This window comes from Magnolia sinica, chromosome 4, assembly GCF_029962835.1.
Source record: "Magnolia sinica isolate HGM2019 chromosome 4, MsV1, whole genome shotgun sequence".
Lineage (NCBI taxonomy): Eukaryota > Viridiplantae > Streptophyta > Magnoliopsida > Magnoliales > Magnoliaceae > Magnolia > Magnolia sinica.
Window position 1 is genome coordinate 12,049,414 of NC_080576.1, and position 15,103 is coordinate 12,064,516.

The 15,103-nt window shown below is 41.6% G+C and overlaps 1 pseudogene; it reads right to left on the minus strand.

Moving 5' to 3' along the window:
• Positions 1–711: 711 nt before the first annotated feature.
• On the minus strand, positions 712–5,257 carry LOC131244024 (patatin-like protein 2; annotated as a pseudogene).
• Between the last annotated feature and the right edge of the window lie 9,846 nt (positions 5,258–15,103).

The window sequence follows — 15,103 nt, forward strand, 5'->3', positions numbered from 1 at the left end:
ACTTCTCCTTGCTGATAAATCATTTGTTAGCAAATAAAATTTTAGTTATTTACTAACAAAAATAAAAGGAAAAATTGTGATAAATCATTTATAAGTAGTAAATAATTTACAAGCATTGTAGGACGTCTAAACGCAAATTATAAATGATTTACTAGCCTCATTTACCACCATCCAAATGACCCTTTCCTTTTCTGAAAGAACTTATTAAGGACATCCAAATGTTGAAACCCTAGAGTTCCATAGAAGTGAGCTCTACACATCAGACAACGCCTTTAGTGATCGAAACCGCTCAGGTAATGTCTCCTATAATGGATGGCCCATGATAAAAGAAAAATCGTTAGCGATGAGGCGCTACTAGCCGGTTGAAGGACTATTGCAGTACCATGCAAATCTGAACTGTTGGCCTTTTTCTAGTTTTAACCGTTCATTTGCAGACTACTGTGTGACCCATTCAATCATCTGGTCAGTGTGATTTTTGCCTCATGGAGCATGCCTAGTTGGTATATTGAATCCACTTGTTGAGCACTCGGGACAGAGCGTGCCAAGAGCTAATGCAGTTCAGACAATCAATCTTTCTCCCACATGTAAAACACCTCCTTTTATTGAACTATAGAAAAGAATAGTACATAAATAAGTACAAGATTTCCAAAATAAAAGAATTACAACTTTGTTTGCTGACCCATTAGTCTAATGGCCTATTTACGACATGTATTAATATCCATTGGATTTGAAAGATTTGGTGTGTGGTGATCTCATTTTGCGAATCCTCCTTTCATCCGATAGCTGTCTGGCAAACCTATCAAGAACAGTATGAAACAGTGGTTAGTCCCACTAATTAACATTCTCATATTAATAATAAGAACATGTGAGGGGCTTCTATTCACCTTCTGAGAACTTCTTCATTCGTTCCCTCATTTTCGCGGCCTTGAAAACACCATCTCCAAATTCACTCTCGAAACCGGTTTCTTCAACAACCCCTCACCTATCTTCACAAGATTCTCTAAGTTCTCCTTGGTAGCAACATCGACAGAAGATATGGTCTCTCTCAGCGTGTCATCCTATATTTCAGTTGGGATCATCATGGTTAGCTCATGGTGTAGATATTCTCATTCCAAGCACCATTTATACAAGTCCACATGCCTACAAATTAGGAAGTAAACATGCTTACTTGAATCCGAATGTAGTTAGATTCTGAGTGGAGGGCTTGAAAAATGACGGACAGGTGGATATCGACCATATCTGTGCTCGATTGAGTGAACACATCCACCAACGGAGTCGAACCATTGTTGAGCAACCAGCCTAGAACACTCCACTTGCTTGCGTGGGTTGCATTGTTTTTGTTCTCCTTCTTTGGCGAACATGTTCCAACTGAGATAACTAAAAATCGACGGTAATCCATGGGTTTAATCAGGAAGAAATCTGGATTCCCTTTCAATACCTCCTTTGTGACTTCACCTATGGCAACCAATGCATGAAACCATGGTTTAAAAGAGAAGTCAGTCCAAAAGCTTGGTTTTAGGGTTTAGTAGTTTTTTTCATTGAGCACCTGTGAAAATATTTGAACGTTTTTTAGGTTTCTAAGATGCAAAGTGCATGTGGAATTGGTTGTTTACCGGGTTGTTAGCAGCAACACCACCATCAATTAGATTAAATTTGCCTTGAGAATCTTTGGTTTCAAAACGATGGGCTGGACGGTATGTCGGAGCTGCAGATGTACCAATGCAGATATCCGAGAGTAGTGCATCCAAGGATGGTCTAGATTTTACCTGAAGAGGGAAACAAGAAAATAATAAGACTGAGTATCAATAAGTGATTGCATGGGATCATATCTAAGATCATCATAGTTTAAAAATGATGTAGAGCGGGTTGCAGACACTTTCATGGCGAAGAGACGCTATTGGAGGCGGAAGTGATCTAGACCATCAGAACCTTAAAACAGGTGTATCTCGGAATGAGTTTTTTGACATATAATATATTATTTTGGGGGTAGGAGAAGCTACTTTAGCCAAGCAACCCGCTAGGCAGGGTTGCCCATGCCCGATTTGTGAGATTCCATCACATCGACGGTCGAAAGTCCATTTTATTTTCGTATTTACTATTTATAGTAAGTTTTAGTTCAATTATAACTTTTAATCCTTTAAGTTTTATGAGTCATGTCCAACATGAAAATGATTGAAAATTTAGGAGAATAACATGGTTAGGCCAAATTGGACACTATTTTGGCTGAAAACCATGAAGTCTAAATCATGACCGTCTACAAATAATAAGTTTACTATTTATAGTAAGGCATGTTTCTGGGGGAGTTTGAGTTGGACTTTGATTCTGAAACTTCTTCCTAGATTTAATATCACTATTTAAATTATTGTAAATTCATTTTTATCATCAATTAATTTATTTTTGATTTTATTAGAATGTATTTCTTTTTCCTCGTGGATTCAAGGAATCTCTGTGAGGAGTTGATAGAGCTCCGTGTATTCAGAGTAATTATTCCCTGAGGAAGATGGTGATCGACCTCATCACGTTCTTCCCTACATCAACAAGCATGAAATCTCAACTCGACTTGAACTCTAGTTGAGTCCAGTGATCTACTCAGAAGCTCGGGTGAGTTTCTTGAAAACTCATACTAGCTTTCTAGGGTTTTTTTCAGTATTGTTCAATATTAAAAAGTATATCATATATAAATAATGTCATGTTGTGCCAAGTAGGGTTGAATTGGCGTTTTGATCGAGTCATGACCAGATTGAGTTTTCCCCAAGTCTGGGTGAAATCTGGTTGACTCGAGTTGACTTGAGCGAGTCTTTTTCATGTTTTTAAAGTATGAAAAAATGACAGATTTTCTCACTAGATGTTTTCCTATGCTAAGCATAAAAAGCCCTAGGACTTGTCTTGAAAAAATGGAAATGGGAAAAAGAAAAAAGAAAAGAGAAGAAAAGATATGGAGAATATATCAGTTCTAAGAAATGATGAAGAACCTCATAGGTGGAGAAGATGGTGGGCTGGAGGCACTTGATATCAAAAGTTGGAATGACGATGTTTGTCAAGGTTTGGTGCAGACAAGTCTTTCCTAGCTTTTCCCTCACAAGGCCATGGAGATACTGTCAAACAACCATTTACTCTAAAAGCTTAAGCTGTCAGAGTGTGGTGTATCAATGTATATCAAGGGACTTTATCACTTCAACACCCCCCGCACGTGCGAGGTGGGAACTCTGCACGGGAACATATTGACGAAGGTGGAGGGACACTCACACCATAAATAGGCCGGATTTAATTTCCCGATCCCTGGGCCGGACCTGATTTTCTTGACCCCCACGTGGGAGAATAATATATTAGCGAGGCATATTTGTTGCTCTCGAGATTCGAACATAAGACCTTTCTCTCTGATACCATGTCAAACAACCATTCACTCCAAAAGCTCAACCGAATTCCATTGTTCCTTTGACGTACCTGAGGATTTTTTTTGCGGCTAGCCAGTGTGATTCTTCTGGTGTTTCCATGTACCTACTTAGAAGGCCAACACTGTAGACGATATCCGACCTTGTGATTGTGAGGTACCTTAGGCTTCCAATCAGACTCTTGAACATAGTCGAGTCAACACTTCTTCCTTCTCCGTCCTTTGTCAGTTTTAAGCCTGTTGCTACAGGCGTGTTTATGGCATTGCAATCGACCATCTTGAACTTTTCGAGCAATTCCTTGGCATACTTCTTCTGAGATATATAGATGCCACCATATTGTTGCTTCACTTCAATGCCCAGAAAAAAGGACATCAGACTTCCGTCGGTCATCTCGAACTCCTTAAATATGGCCTTCTTGAATTCATCAAACATCGGTCGGTTATTTCCTATAAACAGCAAATCATCAACATACAAGCAAGCTATAAGCATATCGCCATGAACATTCTTCTTGATGTAAATTGCATGCTCATATGGACATTGGGCGAAGTCGTTCTCTTGAAGATAGTTGTCGATGCGTGCATTCCAAGCACGTGGAGCTTGTTTCAACCCATAAAGGGCTTTCTTTAGTCGATACACGTTGTGTTCCTCCCCTTGCATAATAAAGCCTTCAGGCTAGTCAACATAGACCTCTTCTTCCAGAATTCCATTCAGGAATGTAGATTTCACATCCAGTTGGTAGATCATTCAACTGTGATGGGCTGCAAGGGAGATAATTATCCTCACTGTGTCATAGCGAGCAATAGGTGCAAAGACTTCTTCATAGTCCACCCCGTACTTCTGTTTGTAGCTCTTTGCTATGAGCCTTACCTTGTAGTGATCGATCTCACCCCTTGTGGGCTGGAGGATGGACCAATCTTACAGCAGGAGCATCTTGATGTAAGATGAATGCCTTTTCTTTGTACCTGATCGTCCACTGGAATAGCTCCCTATAACAGTCTCCAACATAACAGTGACATTTTCGACGGGATTTTTAAGTGCCAGATCCACTTGTTCTACCAGTTTCCTTGCCCTGAATCCCTACCCAGGTGCCAAGCCGATTTTGTAGAAAACTATCCGGAAGAATGTAGCGGCCAAAAATAGGACGGAGGATCGGCAAAAGTTACAAATCTGTTGTGTACTATAAAGTTGAAGAGATCTTGTGACAGAAACAGGTTGACGGAAGAAGAAGGGCAGGGACCTGCTGAACCAATGAAATCTTTAACCTGAAGGGACAACAACTCCTGAGGAATAGGATTGGTCACCAAAGACTGAAGAGGTCCCATCCTCGTCCAATTGGTGGATCGGACATTCATCTCACCATTCCCAATATGCCATTGAACTGAATTTTCAATCACTGAGAGCTCTATTCTAACCTCCTTCCAATAGGGGGACACCGAGGAAGATGGGGCAACCGTTCTACCCTCCTCCAAATCCAACCGATGCCGAGCACGCATATACAACACCCATGGGCTATCTTTTTGCCCATATTTAACGTTCCAAGCCATTTTTCTCCGCAGCTCCTTCAGCACCTCTTTTAGCTTTCGAATGCCTAATCCACCTTCCTCTATCGGCCTCGAGATCTTGCTCCAAGCAACCCACTGTACCTTTTTCTTTCCTTCCACCCAGCCCAAGAAAAATTGGGCAAACTTGCGCTCTAACTCTACCACTAGATTGTTTGGAAATTTAGTGGCAGCCATAGTATGAAGAAGGATACTGCCCAGAACATGCTTGATAAGCGTCAACCGACCTGCTTGCGACAAAAATCTAGTGTTCCAACCAGAGATTCTGCTACCCACCTTATCCAACAAAGCTTTGAAGGAGGCCATGGAGACTCTACCCTTGTAGAGAGGAATGCCTACGTATTGCACCCCTGCTCTAACTTTGGAGAATCCTAAGACTCTTTCCGTTTATCTGATTCTACCTATGCTCATCTTGGCAAGGCATAGGAAACTGCTTTTCTGGAAGTTGATCCGTTGTCCAGACGCGTCTTGGAACGCCACCAAGAAAGCCTTAACCGCACGCAAGGAGTCAAGGCTTCCATTCACAAACAGTAAAGTGTCATCAGCAAATAAAAGGTGAGAGAGTATAAGACAACCTTGGTACAGCTTGAACGGTCTGCACCAGCCCCTCTCCACTAATTGCTTAAAATTCCTGGAGAAGACCTCAGCCGTAAGGATGAATAACCCAGGGGATAGAGGTTCCCCTTGGCACAGCCCTCTAGTCGATTTGAAGAACCCTATAGGCTCCTCGTTGAAAAGGACTGAAAACCAGCAATTTCCCCAGCTAGCTTCCATCAAAGCAACCCATCTATCACTAGAACCAAAATGCCTCATCACCTTCTTGAGAAAGACTCAATCCACCTTGTCGTAGGCTTTTTCAAGATCAAGCTTGACAATGAGGTTTCCTCCTCCAGTTTTCTTATCAATGTTCTGCATCGCCTCTAATGCCATAACAACATTTTCAGTAATAGACCTACCTTCCGCAAAAGCCCCTTGTTCCATGGATATAAACATAGGAAGGATCTTACTCAATCGGGTCACCAGGAGCTTTGAGAAGATCTTGTAAATAACATTACGAAGGCTAATCGGCCGATAGTCAACAAAGGTAGCAACAGCCTGCTTCTTTAAGACTAGACTGATCAGAGAAGCCGAAAATGCTCTAGGCATTTGACCCCCTTCCACAAATAACAGGCAGCCTTATGAATATCCTCCCCTACAGTCTGTCAACAATCAATATAGAAAGAAATCGAAAAACCATCTGGCCCAGGTGCACTATCCATAGGTAGAGATTTAATTGCCTTAAAATTCTCAGAGAGGGTTGGAGGGGCTAGAAGAGCAGAATTCTCCCGAGGGGATAGCACAGACAGAATAGCAGAAATAAAATCATCATAAGAAGAGAAGTGTTTTGCCTAAAAGAGCAAGGAGAAGAAATTCACCACTTCTACCTTCATTTGCGCCGTATTAGAAATCGAAACCCCATTGCTATCCTTGATCTCTGTGATAGTTGCTCTCCTTATGCGCTCTTGGGCTGAGGCATGAAAATGTTGCGTATTCCTGTCACCAGCCTGGAGTTAGGAATTTCTGGCCTTTTGCTTCCAGAAAACTTCTTCCATGAGTTCTAACTAGGCCAATTTTCTCCTAGAAGCCATGCTTTGAAGCATTAGATCCTCCGAACCATCCTGCTGCATTCTGTTTTCCAACTGATTAAGGATAGCCTCTGCCTCTTTAATCTGGGTAAACACATTACCGAATACTTCCTTATTCCATATCAATAAGATTTGCTTGGTCTTCTTTAATTTTATTTGGACATTTATCATGGAATTGTAAGAACATAATCCCTCCCATGCTTTCTTGACCATAATATGGAAAGATTGATGCATGGACCACATATGCTAGTACCTGAATGGTTTGATGGACGACTGAGGGAAGACGGGGAAAGAAAGCAGGAGAGGTGCATGATCCGAGTTGACTTAAGCCAAATGGTTAACTTTGAAGGAGGGAAATGCAACCACCCACCTATCATTGACCAGGATTCTGTCCAGTCTTGCCTAGATCCTAGCTAGCCCTACTCTGTTATTGCTCTATGTGAACGGATTACCAACAAATCCTGCATCCAGAAGCCCTGAGCTTTGTATTACTGCAGAGAACTCAGACATACTGATTTTACCTGCCACACTTGCTCCTCGTCTTTCACTAGCATCTACAACGCATTGAAGTCGGCCCCCACAGCCCATGGCCCAGTCACGGTGCTACTAATGTTGCCTAAATCCTGCCACAACTCTCTTCTGAGAATGTGAGAGCATTTTGCGTAGATGATAGATAAAAGGCCTGAAGTCCTGCCATCCTGTAACGAAACTTTCAAGGAATGCAACTAATTGGTTGAAGAGTGGAAGGAAATAGAGAGTTGATTTTTAAAATAGACCCAAATCTTTCCTCCCGCATCTCCATTAGAGAGAGAGGAATGAAACCCCAACTTGAGCCCAATTGCAATTCGTTTGTCTTCCCTAACCATTGGCTCCAATATAGCTACCAGCATAGGACTGTGCTTGCGAACTAACTTCCTTAAGGAGCTAATAGACACTTTGTTTCCTACCCACCCCCTGGGCATTCCATATTATAGCACTATCCATCCGTAATACATCCTGAGTTGACTGACCTTCTCTTCAATCTCCGCAGCCGACAGAACCACTCACCTTCTTCCATCAGTCTTGCCATTTTCCTGCTAGAAACAAATATCCTTCTGCCTTTACCTAGAGGTCCTTCATACTGACTCAGGCCCATAGACTTCTTTTTCCATTGCTTTTTCTTGACCTCAAGGATCCCTCCACGCTGATTTGTTGCATTAGAAATCCTGAGCTGGGTAGCAGCCTTGTCAACAATCATCTGAGACTGCTGATGTTCTTGAACAGAATGTAGCTCCCCTGGCCGGAAATTCGTCGAAATATTGACTTGAAGCTGGTCAGTCTGCTCCACTTCTAAACTGTGGGATTGAGCAAACAGTATCTGCTCGCCTCCGACTCCCTGAGGGAACTCAGAAATAAGTAATTACTCTTGGATGCTAGAAGTCCCCCCTACTTGCTAACTGGGACGACATGGCGAGCTTCCCTCTGATTTAGCCTTGCTGGATGAAAGATCTGCTGAGATTCTCCTGAGGTGTCCCCACCTCCAATCCTTCCTGGAATTATCAGTAACAGGGGAAAGAGGAGCACATTCGACTCTGCTATGCAAGGTCATCTTATCCTGATGACGTTCCCCTCCCTTCTCCCCTTCTTTGTCCTGGAGAATCTGAGAAGTTACCTGCTGGCCCGTAGAAAAGACATGCCCCATCTGATTTTGGGTGGCTACATTGAAGGTATCGGCTACCCTGATGGCAACTAGACAACACTTAATTCGTTAGCCTCACAGACTCTGCCTTGCTGATTAGCACGATTACCTCTTCTTGACCGTTCTTCCGAAAGGACGTCACCCTTGCTATGGAGCGGAAACATGTGATTCTTCGCCATTTGGACTTGAGCCACAAGTCTTCTGTGAGCATCTCTTATAGAGAGAATAGTTCTCCATGTGTATGACATACCCATTCTCAAGGAGTTGGCCGATACTGAGGATGTTATTTTTCATGTTTGGTACGTAATACACATTAGATATGTAATTTGGCTCACTATTCTTCTGATAGATTTTAACCTTTTCTTTGCCTATCACGGGTACCTTTGATGAGTCGCCAAAACTCATGTCGCCACAAACTCCTTCTGTGAGTTCCACGAACAGTTCTTTATTGTCACTCATGTGGTTGCTTGCACTAGTGTCAAGATACCACACATTTGGTCGTTCACATGCCTTTTCTTGTGCGAGGAGGATTGTGGAGTCTTCTTGTTCATGATGTGATGTTTCAGCATAGTTGGATCGTTTATCTTGATCCACTTTACACCAACACTCAGAGGCATAATGGCCGAATTTCTTGCAATTGTGGCATTGAACGTTCTTTATGTTTCCACGACCATGTATGAACCGGCCTCTACTATTTCTTCTTCCATGGAAACTGGTAAACTTTTGGTGATTTTGTTGATGACTTGAATGATATCCACGCTCTCTGTCTCTTGCACGATTGCTAGTGCCACGACTCCCTTGTTGTGTATGGCCATTCTTTTATTCATTTAGAGTAAACTTAGACTCTAAGGCATGTTCAAGCATTGAACCGGCATTCTTTTGCATTTGTTGCTCACGCACTTGCAACGATTCCATCAGTTCTTCAATGGACAGTTTTTCTAAGTCCTTTGATTCTTCGATCGCCACAATCATATGCTCAAACTTGATTGTGAGAGATCGTAAGGCCTTTTCCATGACACGCACGTCTTCAACTTTTTCACCATTTCTTTTTAAATTATTAATAATAACAATTAGACATGAGAAGTAGTTAGAGATACTTTCACCTTCCTTCATGTGCACCGCTTCGAACTCGACTCTTAGTGTTTAAAGGCAAACCCGCTTCACTTGATCAACACCCTTGAAGATGGTGCCAATGGTATCCCAAGCTTGCTTGCTTGATGTCGCTTCGGCAATTTTTTCAAAGGTTGATTCATCCAACCCTTGATATAGGAGGAACAAAGCCTTGTTGTCTTTCTTTCTTTGATGTTTGAGAGCGGTTTTTTCTTCGTTGGTGAAGGCGGCTTCTTCCTCCACAGTAGGTTCTACATACCCATCGGTGATGATCTCCCATAGTTCTTGCAACCCGAACAATGCCCTCATTTGGATGCACCACTTTTCATAGTTGTCCTTTGACAACTTAGGAACCTGCGGTTGGATTGTGCTCGCCATTTGAACAAGCTTTATGGGTTAGGCGACTTAGTTTTACTAAGCCTCAAGAGGACCCAAGCAATCTGATATTTTTTATTTTTATTTTTTTTAAGAAGGGCTGATTTTTTTTTTTTTTGAAAATGAAGGGAGGGAGAAGATCTGATTTTTTTAAAACAGATTTTTTAGCTGGAAAAAACTTCTGAAATCTGATTTTTTTTTCTTTGGCTGAAAAACTGCTGAAATCTGCTTCTTCTTCTTTTTTTTTTTCTTTTTTTTTTTTTTTCTGAAATCTGATTTTTTGTTTTTTTTGTTTTTTTAAAATTTTTTTATTTGCTGAAAAACTGCTGGCAATCTGATTTTTTTTTTTTGCTGAAAAACTGCTGGCAATCTCCAACCAGGGAACTCAAAAAAGAACTTGGCTTTGCAATTTGATTTTTTAAACAGCTTTTTTTTTGGAAAAATATGTACTTGGATGAAAAAAGAAACTGCTGGAAACTTCTCGTAGAAGAAGAACTTGGCTCTGATACCAGTTTGTTGGCTGTATAAGCCAGATATTTTCTTTGCTTCAAGATAACAAAAATTTCTGGGCTTTACAAAGCCTTTTTTTTATTTTATTAATTTTTTTAATGCTTTACAAAGCTTTAGCACAACTCAGAAATCTGTTGCAGAAGGAAGAAAGAGAGAAGAAAAACATAAATTTTATTTTCTTGAATTGTTTTGCTGCTGCAAACTTCTCACGTTTTGCTGTTTTTCTTACTAGCTATTCACTTACTATTGCTTCTTCACTGGCTTGTTTACAACCGGATACAAGGTGCTTAGTTTTAGGCTCTTGAATGTAAGGTGAAAAGACAAAACTGCCCCTGCTAGGAGCTTCTAACACTTAGTGTTCCTAGAAAATAAACAGAGAATTTCATCATCCAAAACAGCTACATGGGAACTCTTGCTGTGCATTAGAAGATGAACAGCCAGCCACTTGCAGTAAATGTTTTGGTTTGCAATTCCAACAGTTCCTACTTGCCAAATTCAACCAGCAGATGTTGAAACACGCTTCAAACCCCACCTGCCAAATTTCAACAGTATTTCCAACTATTTTATATTAGTAAATAAGGATTTTTCATGACCAAGATGAGTGACTGTCAACACCAGGTGCCGCCACAATAGTCCAATCCCGTCGAAGAGTTTTAATCAATTGAGAAAGCGAAAGGTCACCTAAGCTTCATGTAGAATTGTAGGTAAGGATTATCTAGGGAGTTAGGCAGGCTTGTATGAATTTGGCTTCAATCCTTATCTATAAATGACTTAGTGGGATTCTGATGTGGTTTAAATGTAGTTTTGTCTGAAATACATATCTTTCTAAGCAGCTGACCACAAATATGCGAAACACCCGTGTGGGCTTCTGACGGATGACAAGCCATGACGTGGACCATGGAGTCATCCGTGTGGACGGATTAAGCGGTAAGACTTGGCAAATGAGGAACAGGCAATTTGAGGAAGAACTAGAGGGGAAGGTAAGCTTACCTACCATTCATGGGTTGTAAATGGAAGATTTCAGCATGGTTTTCAGCCATGGGCCCTTGTAAGATAGTGCAGGCAAGAAAAAAGTACAATGCAAAGACATATATTGATCATAATCTAAGTAATATTATTATGATTTCCTCATAATCATGTTTCTGTGCAAAATCAGTCCGTATCACCTGATAGTACTAATAGGGTTCTTCGATAAATGGTACATTAAACAGCTTAAACGACCGATACAGACCATATGACCTGGTTTAAGCCGATTTCCAGTCCTTGCCTAGCGCTTGCTTATGGTGTCTTTCAATTCATCCCGGCCATGGCAAACACAACTTAGTGCAAGTGAGGAGAAAGCGAGGACCTGTATTGAGATAATAATTTTTATTGACTTTTCTATTTATTTATTTATGCTTTAGGGCTAGACCGGTAAGTCAGTTTTAAAGCGTTTAAAAAATGTTGGTGGCAATTCAAACGTACGCATGACATAGCTGTGAGGCCATCCTTACCTTCCAGATCACTGACCCGACTGTAGATGGGAAATAACTGAAAATTTGCACTAAGAAGATAATACTAACCATCTGTTTTTTTTTTCCCCCCTTCAAATTTACTCACCATTTTACTTTTAACCCTCAATTTGATAGCTATTAATTGGATGGTTAGGATTTCTTGAACAGTGTGACTTCCTAGAAATGCTCCATCCACATTGAAATCCCCAATTTTGGATGGTCTACCACACGAATGGGTTAGATTGCATGCAAATTTGCTTGTGTACAAAAAGAGGGTCACAAATAAATCAGGCATTAGAAAGTCAAACCCATATAGGTTGTGTAGAAATACTGCCAGCTCCATTATGACTGCGGACGCAAGCATGCTATTCTAAACAGGAACCACATATTTGACGGTGCAGATTGCGTGCATGCATGAAACGTATTTGTGTTCTATTTTGTGACAAGTATATGCAAAGGGATATTAAAAAAAATCGAAAAAATGAAGCTAAAAAAAATGAGATTAAAAAAAATTGAGATTTTGTTAAATAATTGACATTTTGAAAAAGAAAATTGAGAAGTTAAAAAAAATTATTGTAATGCCCAAAAAATATTCAATTTTAATAATAATAATAATAATAAATGATTTTTATCTCATCTCTATCTATATCTTATCTTTATCTTATCTCTATCCATAATCGTTCTTCCCTTTTTCTTTTTTTTTTTAATAAAAAAAATCTCATCTTTATCCATAATCATTCTTTCTTATATATACCTTTAATCTTATATATATCTCTCAATTCCTCAAATAAGCCTTTATTTTAATGTGTGTCATAAGAGAAGTTCTACTCTAACTTAGATATTAAGAAAAAGACCTTTTGGATAGGGAGCTGGTTCTCGAATCTCATCAATGGGAGACCTTTTGGATTCTTTCCTTCGTCCAAGGGCTTAAGACAAGGGGACCCCCTGTCCCCTACTCTGTTCATTATGGCAGCGGAAGTCCTACGTCAGGGAATCCATAATCTCTTTCCGTCAGGATTTTGTCAGCCGTTTAACCTTCCCCAACATTGCCCCATTCTAACTCACTTATTCTTTGCTGATGATGCCATTTTGTTTCTGAATGGCAAGATAGCCACAATCCACGCCCTTCTTAAGTTTATATGAGATTATGAGAATGTGTCCGGGTAGAAGGTGAATGTATCTAAAACTTCCTTCATTGTTCCTAAGAATGCATCTTCAATGGAAGGGATAACAGACATAAGGCTGGCGCAATGGAAAAATGCAGCGACTCAGGGTTTGGCGGCGGCCATCAGGAAAGTCATCCCAATCTTCATTTTCTGGGAGTTATGGCAAACAAGGAATGGGGCGAGGAAGGATGACCGCCCCATGTCTGCTATCCCTTCCATTGCTAGGATAAAATGGTGGGCTATGCATATTTTGGAGGATCACCTGGATTGCCTCAAGTAGTTAGACGTGGCAGGTTTAGTTACCGAGTACCAGCCCAGACAGGTTCGTACCAGGCAGATGGTCACTTGGACAAAGCCAGCTACGGGATGGGTGAAACTAAATGTGGATGGATCGGCGCGTGGTAATCCGAGCTTTTTTGGAGGAGGCAGAATTTGCAGAAGGGATGATGACAGCTTTGTCTTTGCTTTCTCGTCTGCCTATGGGGTGGGTTCGAACAATAGAGCGGAGCTTCGGGCTATATATGATGGTATTGTCCTCTGTCTGGAAAGAAGGTTTTCTAGAATTGTAGTTGAAACCGATTCCATGATCGCGGCGGGCCTGCCATCTTGGAACTCCACCACCTCTTGGAAATGGAAGCCTTGGGTATCTAGGATCAAGAACTTGGGCCGGATAGCCTCTTTTATCTTCTCGCTAATTCCAAGGAAGGGAATGGCCCGGTTGACGGCATGGCTAGGGAGGCTAGCGGGGTTCAGGCGTCAGTTGTGATTTCTCATTTGCGGCCTTCTGTTTCTAGATAAGGTCGGTTTAGGTGCTATTAGAGATACCCGTGTGAAGTTGTAAAGATGTTTTGTGTTTTGTCTGTTTGGTGGTCGTCTGTGACTGCCTATACGATAGGCGGCCCTGTTTTTTTGTCCCAGGGCTGCCCGAAGCTCCTTCGCTGTAAAGCTCTTTAGTTAATGGAATTAAAGGCATATTTTTGAAAAAAAAAAAAAAGAATGCATCTCCAACCAAAGTTTGAAAAATCAGGATTTTGACGGGCTTCAAGCAGGCCACCCTTCCATGTACATACCTGGGCATCCCTCTAAACAAAAGTAAGGTTCGGGCCCTGCTCATGATGTTGTTAGCCCAGAAGATCCTTCGCAGAATGAGGGATGGAAAACTAGAATCCTCAACCCGGCTTCTAGAGTGGTTCTCATCAAACATGTTTTGTCCAGTATCCCTATCCACATCATGTCAGCAGTGAACATACCCAAAGCGGTTTGTAAGACTCTGGAATCGGGGCTGGCCAATTTCTTTTGGGGGAATGCGGATGGGAAAAAGAAGAAACATTGGTTGAGCTGGTCGAAGATTTGTCTCCCTCTTTCTGAAGGAGGGCTTGGTATTAGGAGCATGGAGGATGTGATGCGAGCATTCAGAATTAAATAAGGTAGAAATCTTCTCGAAGGGAGGTCATAATGGGCGAGACTCATGTCGGCGAAGTACATTGGCAAATTTATTCACTCCAGGGGCATGAATTCAGCGGCGAACTCAACTGTATGGAAGGATATCCTCAAGAATTTACTATTTGCTATCTCTCATTCCAAGTGGTTCATCGGCGAGGGAAATATCAAAATTTGGACACAAAACTGGACTGGGGATGGGTTCTTAGTTGGTTTGGTGTTAGGCCCTATCCCACTTCATCTCAAGGACGCTTCGGTGAAGGATTTCTTCTCCCCTTCCAGCAGATTCAGCCTGCTTAACATCCAGGGCATCCTCCCTCCTCTAACCATTCAACCTATGAGAGACAATCCGGTCGTTCTGTCTAACAGGAGGACATTTTGGTGTGGGACCTGTCAGAGTCGGGAAGGTTCACGCTGAAGTCGGCTTAGCACGACATTAGGCATCATTGCCCTAGGCTCTGTTCAACAGTGTGGGCCTGAAACAAGTTTCTTCTACCGAAGATTGGGATGTTCCTGTGGAAAATTATGCAGAATTCTGTCCCAGTGGTTGTTATTGTCCAATATGCAGGTGTCAGTTTGGCATCCAGGTACGAATATTGCAGCTGCGAGGAAGAGCCAGCGGTGGCATCCCATACTCCTTCAAGTGATGCTGATCAGGTTGCAAGATGGGATACTCCTACTGGTGACGCTAATCAGGGGCTCTTGTTCACTCCCTCCCCTGCAAGCTCCGTCCCGCCTCAGCCTCCAATCGGTGG